Raw genomic sequence first — 6,610 nt, 5'->3', positions numbered from 1 at the left:
AGCTGAAAGAAACGAGATAAGAACACATGTGCGTAACAGAAGGCGTGCACGAGGGCGTACACGGAGGTGTGTGCTAGAAACGTCACAGGAAAGTGTCATAAGTGGGTGGATTCATAGAGGAATCCTGCAGCGTCAGCAGAAATATATGGCAGAGATGCGCGCGCAGCAGCATGACGTGTAATTGACGTGGAACTGGAGGGTGAAGGGGACTTGACATTTAGCACTATACATGGAGACAGAACAACCTAAACCCAAATCATATCTAATATCTTGTGTTTGAGGAACTGTATTATCTAGAAGGAAAGGTCTCTCGGGCAGAGGCTATTCTATACTGACTGCTAGTGCATGCATATGTGTCTACGTGTCTACGTGTCTACGTGTAAACGTGTCTACGTGTAATGCGAGGGGCCATGGGTCTACCATGGTAACAAGAGCAATGAATTACATGCACAGAGACAGAAAGGCCGGGCCGTTTGCTCTGCGGCTGGGGAGATGTTTACCTAAATGACTAGACAGGAATGTATTTTCGAGGAGCGGAGCAGACAACTTGAAGGCTGAATACAGTCTTGGCAGGCAAGCAGGCCGAGCCGGGCACCGCTCGCCGCGCAGGGAGTAAGGTAAGGGTCATGGATGCAGATCCAGGCTGCAGCTTTCTGAGGCAGAAGGCAGGAAGGCAGAAAGGGCTCGATGGCAGAAATCAGGGCCTAACTCAACAGAGTCAGGAAAACGTGAAAGTGCACCATGTAAAGACGGTGGCACGGCATACTTAGGAACTGAATTTTCGATCCATCCATGGTGGATCTGAAATAGGACATGTTAACGTTGGACGCAAATGTATTTGCGTCTTCATAGCTGGTTGTGGAGGGAACATACATGTACTTGAAGCACGTACATGGAGCCGTTGGGGTCTACGTTAGGGGGACACAATTGACCATAAAAATTCATATTACCTCAGTAGTACAAAATGAACTAAAGAAGGAAGTGAGAGGAGGAATAGTAGATCTCTTCACAAAGAAAGTTCACTTGATAGCCCACCTGTCTTTAACAGGCATTATTACAGTGAAAGTACGCACAGAGAATGAAGATTAACTGCTCAGTTACGTCAACATCGATCGAATAATGTGAGGCAGGCACCTTTAAGTGTAGAGAATTGTAAAGCACCCATTCTGCCATTAATATGGCCTTACAACACTGTCTGAGGTAGGCTACCATCACAGCCTGCTCTCAAAGATTCTGTCAGACTTTAGTATGATATTAATGGGGGAGTAGTGGTGGTCTTCCTTAAGAAGCATCTGTCCCTTTAAAACACTGATTTGTTTGAGTTGGATCATCAGCAGTATAGGTGTAGTCTGTAGTTTGGTGACTGCAATGCAGAACAGCAGCATAAAAGTCTGGTGCTTGGAAAATAATCCAAAACTATTTCTCCTATACATTAATAATCTAGACTGTAAAATTCAAGGGGATGGTTGGGAAACAAACTACTCACAAATTAAGGAATTCCCATGAAGAAAGTCAGACCAGAACAAAGGGAAATCAAGAAGGGAAATGTTAGCATCTCAGAAGCTCAATCAAGAGTCCTCTATGGATTGAGATTAAGTGTTAACCTAAGCAAGAATTAAAAGGGAAAGCATTGAGATCTAAACCAGATAGCTTTGTGTGCTTCACAAGAGCACATTGTTGTTGGCGGGCGACTACCTCCCTAACATGGAAATAAAAATATTTGAGTACTCTAGAAGAGTACTCAAATGTTCCTTTCCCTGCGAATGGAAGTTCAACATGTTGCAATCATGACACTCTTGATGGAAGTGGCCAACAACAGTCATCAATTCAATACTTATACAAGAAAGGGTATCTAAATAGATCTGCCTCTGCTTCCTTCACTATATGAAAGAACGTGAGGAGGTGACATGCGACAAATAAATAGGAAAGACTGACTACCCCATGCTGTCTCACCAGAATTTGTTTTATATTGTGTGGTCCTGAGGAAGATGGTTTTCTATTCCTGATACCACCTAAACGTACATCAACTGTATTTTGGAAAACCCCAGCCCACAAAAAAACAAATCCCTGAATTCAATCTAAGATGTATGCGAGACTAGGCTGGGGAATGAATGCAAGATTGTAGTGTGAATGTGTCTGTGTGAGATATGAAGCAGAGAGTATATATGGGGCAATATTTGGTCAAATTTGGTGATGAAAAATGTGTAAACTTTACTGTACAATACAGTGTTTTTGTTATGTGTATATATGTAAATAATTTTTTGATAACATTGTAAATGATGTAATGATATCTGAAAGAAACACGTTAGTATTCGATTCCTTACCTTAGAATATCCCCAGGCGTCAGACCGGATCCGGAAATTTTTGCGTAGCAATACCCCTGCGCGTCGTTAGGCGTCGTCTCCGGCTCCGGGTCCGTCGTCAGTGTCGTCTGCGCCCGAATGACGTCGTCGGAGTACTTAGACGCCGCCCATGCGCGCTGACGTCAGTTCTTCTTTTTTCCGCGCCAGCTAGTGCAGATCCGGAGAAGCTCTACCCCTTAGTCACTTTTTGACTAAAACCTTTTTGATCATTTTTGATCTTCTTCAAGTCGTTCTCGACTTCTCAGGTGCCGGTAGGGATGCCCGGGCTCAAACCCTGCTCGAAGTGTAGTCGACTGATGTCGAGTACCGACCCCCATCGCCGGTGTCTGCAGTGCCTAGGCCTCGACCACGACGACCATTCCTGTTCCGACTGTCGAGCTCTGACGTCGAAGGCTAGGTGGGAGAGGTCCCGCAAGCGGCTCGAGCTCTGGCAGTCGGCACGCGCCATTTGAGGTCCCGGTCCCATGGGATGTCAAGGGATCGGTCGAGGGGACGGAGCCCTCGCAGCTCCGGAAGTCGGCATCGGTCTTCTGGTTCCTCCTCAGGTAAGAGGCATGAGAGGTCGGAGCAGCGTCATCGATCCTCCGACCGCCCCGACGCGGCCGGGGTTTTGGGTGGCACCACCGACGCGGCTCCGCAGCAGTCGCTAGCGCCGCATCCTGCCCCACACCTTCGGGTCCCTGAACAGGGTGCGACGCCGGAGGAGATCAAGCGGTACCTCATGGCCATGAGGTCGTTCTCTTCTCCACCGGACCCCACGGCGCCTTCGGGCCCGGTGGGTCCGGCTCCGGGGCCTGGCGGGTCGCGTGCCTCGGCACCGACGCCGCCGACGGCATCGGCCTCGCCGGATCCGGCTCCGGGTCGTCGACCTTACGACCTCACCGGCGCCGTCCCCAAGGGTGTCACCACCGGCGACGACTTCGGCCGACGCCGGCCCCAGTTCTTCTGTCAATCCCGTTCAGCCGTCGACACGGCCCCGTTTGGCGCCGTACGAGACGGCTTTCGGTACATTCTACTTCAATGAACGGGCCCCAATTGTTGATCCTGGCTACCAGGCATTGGGTGACGAAGAGGACTGGGAGGGGTCTGAGGACCCTATGACACAGGAGTGTCAGGACCAAGCGGACTGGACAGAGGAGCTTGGGGAAGCCAGCGGCCTGGATCTCTCTCCGGACACTGGTTTTGTCTCCCCCCCGACCGTGGCTACAGAGGAGGAGGCAGCCTGTAGCGTAGTTCTGATGCGGGCGGTACTCTATCCGGTGCGGACTGGATACCACCGATACGCTAGGCAGAGCAATGGTCACGACAGTGGCGGTCAGACGCCACGCCTGGCTACGGTGCGCCAATTTTTCGTCCGATGTCCAGGCCACGCTTCTGGACATGCCATTTGATGGCCGTCGCCTGTTTGGCGACCAGGCAGATCACGCGCTTGAGCGCTTTAAGGACTCCAGGGCTACGGCCAAGTCCTTGGGCCTCTCGGCCCGCACCACCAAATAGGTGCCTTTCGCTCCTTTCGTGGCCAAGGAAGGGGCGCCCCCACACGGACCATCAGCCACACGCCGCAGCAGAATGTCCAGCGCGGTGGCGGCCATGGAAACCGCCGGGGAGGCGGTCGGGGTCCAAGGTGAGGCCAGTCCGTTCCCGCAGCACCCGCCTCAAAACCTTCCTAATCCGAGTTTTCAGGCCCATGTGACGCCAGTGGGGGTCAGGGTCCGCCATCACCTCTTCCACTGGTGCACAGTCACATCGGGCAGGTGGGTGCAGCAAATCGTCCGAAGGGGCTACTCCCTCCCCTTCGAGTCAACCCCTCCAGCCATGCCACCGAAGTACCACCGCGTGTCGGGGGACCACTTGCAACTTCTGCAGGAGGAAGTTACGGCCCTCTTGGCCAAGGGGGCCATCGAGCGCGTTCCTGGGCCAGAAGTAGGGTGTGGTTGCTACTCCCACTACTTTCTGGTACCCAAGAAGGGCAAAGGGGGCTTACACCCTATCTTGGACCTACGGAGCGTCAACGGCTTCCTCCGGAAGGAGAAGTTCAAAATGTTGACTTTAGCTCAAGTCTTGGCTGCCCTAGACCCGCAAGACTGGATGGTGGCGTTGGACTTGCAGGACGCCTACTTTCACATCCCCGTCCTGCCGGCCCACCGACGTTACCTGCGGTTCACGGTAGGCCTCGAGCATTTTCAGTTCACCGTGCTCCCCTTTGGCCTTACCAGCGCCCCACGGGTGTTCACGAAAGTGATGGGGGTGGTCGCAGCTCATCTGCGCAGGTTAGGGGTTTCAGTCTTCCCCTACCTCGACGACTGGTTGTTGAAGGCGGGCTCGCCCCAAACAGTCGTCAACCACCTCCAGATTACGGCGGATCTCGTGCACCTGCTGGGGTTTTCCATCAACGTGCCGAAATCACACCTGTGCCCCTCACAAAAGCTCCTCTTCATCGGAGATGTTCTGGACTCGGCGCAGTTTCGGGTTTTTCCTCCCGAGCAGCGAGTCCGGGATATTCAGGCTTTGATTCCCATCTTCCAGCCGTTATCCCGGGTTTCGGTCAGGTTGACGCTGCGGCTCCTGGGGCTGATGGCTTCTTGCATCCTTCTGGTGCATCACGCCCGGTGGCGGATGCGGGCTCTGCAGTGGGACCTGAAGTTTCAGTGGGCCCAGCATCAGGGCAACCTGTCCGTCCATGTCCTGATCTCGGAGGGCACTGCGAAACAGTTGCAGTTGTGGCTCACGGACCGCGATTAGGTCAGCGGCAGATCCCTCTCCCTTACGCAACCGGAGCACGTAGTTGTGACGGACACGTCCCTCCAGGGCTGGGGAGGCCACATGGGAGAGGTGGAGATCAGAGGCCTCTGGTCTCCGGCGGAGTCCCAGCTCCATATCAACCTTCTAGAGCTGAGGGCGATTCGTCTAGCACTGAAAGCATTCCTCCCCTCTGTCCGGGGGAGTGTGGGGCAGGTGTTCACGGACAACACCACTGCCATGTGGTACTGCAACAAACAGGGCGGGGTGGGGTCCTGGACCCTCTGTCAAGAGGCTCTGAGGCTCTGGCAGTGGCTGGAACATCAGGGCGTGACCCTGGTGGTTCACCACCTGGCGGGTTCTCTGAACGCCAGGGCGGACGAACTCAGCCGACGGTGCTCGATCGATCACGAATGGCGTCTGAACTTGGACGTGGCACAAGACATCTTTCTGCAGTGGGGAGAGCCTTGGTTAGATCTATTCGCCACCGAAAAGAACGCGCAATGTCACTAGTTCTGCGCGTTGGAATTTCCAAGGCGGCACTCGCTCGGCGACGCATTTCGTCGCATGTGGAGTTGCGGTCTGTTATACACCTTTCCGCCTATACCACTTCTGCCCAGAGTGCTGAAGAAGATCAGGCGCAACCGTGCCAGGTCATCCTTGTGGCTCCGGACTGGGCTTGAAGGTTCTGGTATCTCGAGCTACTCAACATGTCAGTCGGTCCCCCGATCCGTCTGCCTCTTCAGGAGGACCTTCTGTCGCAGCAGCAGGGGACGGTCCTCCACCCGAGCCTGTCCAGTCTCCACCTCCATGCTTGGAGATTGAGCGGTGGCAGTTGAGGCCATTTGACTTGCCTCCTGAAGTTTGTAATGTTATTCTGGCAGCCAGGCGTCCCTCCACTAAGATGGTATACGCCTGCCGGTGGAACAAATTTGTGGCATGGTGCACAGCAAAGGCTGTGGATCCCCTTTCTGCCCCTCTTTCTGAAGTTCTTCTCTTCCTTCTTTCTCTTGCCCAGCAGGGCTCTGCTCTGGGCACTCTCAAGGGCTACCTTTCTGCCCTTTCGGCCTTCCTAAGGCTGGCTGATCAACCTTCTTTGTTCAAGTCCCCTATAGTGACTCGTTTTCTGAAGGGCATCACGCACATGTTTCCACCTGTCCCTTTTGTGATTCCTCAGTGGGACTTGAACCTAGTTCTTACTTTCCTGATGTGTGCTCTCTTCGAGCCACTTCACTCTTGTCCTCTCAGTCTTCTTACCTTGAAGACAGCTTTCCTGGTTGCCATCACCTCTGTCAGAAGGGTGAGTGAGCTCCAGGCTCTATCTTGCAAACCTCCCTTCCTGTCTGTGCATCCGGACAAAGTGGTGTTGCGTACCAAACCATCTTTCCTGCCCAAGGTAGTCTCTGCTTTCCACATCGGGCTGTCCATCACCTTACCCTCCTTCTTCCCGCCTCCGCATCCCTCAAATGATGAAGAGCGGCTCCATCGTCTGGACCCAAAACGTGCGC

This window comes from Lissotriton vulgaris, chromosome 8 (assembly GCF_964263255.1).
Source record: "Lissotriton vulgaris chromosome 8, aLisVul1.2, whole genome shotgun sequence".
Lineage (NCBI taxonomy): Eukaryota > Metazoa > Chordata > Amphibia > Caudata > Salamandridae > Lissotriton > Lissotriton vulgaris.
This window is presented reverse-complemented; position numbering follows the sequence as displayed.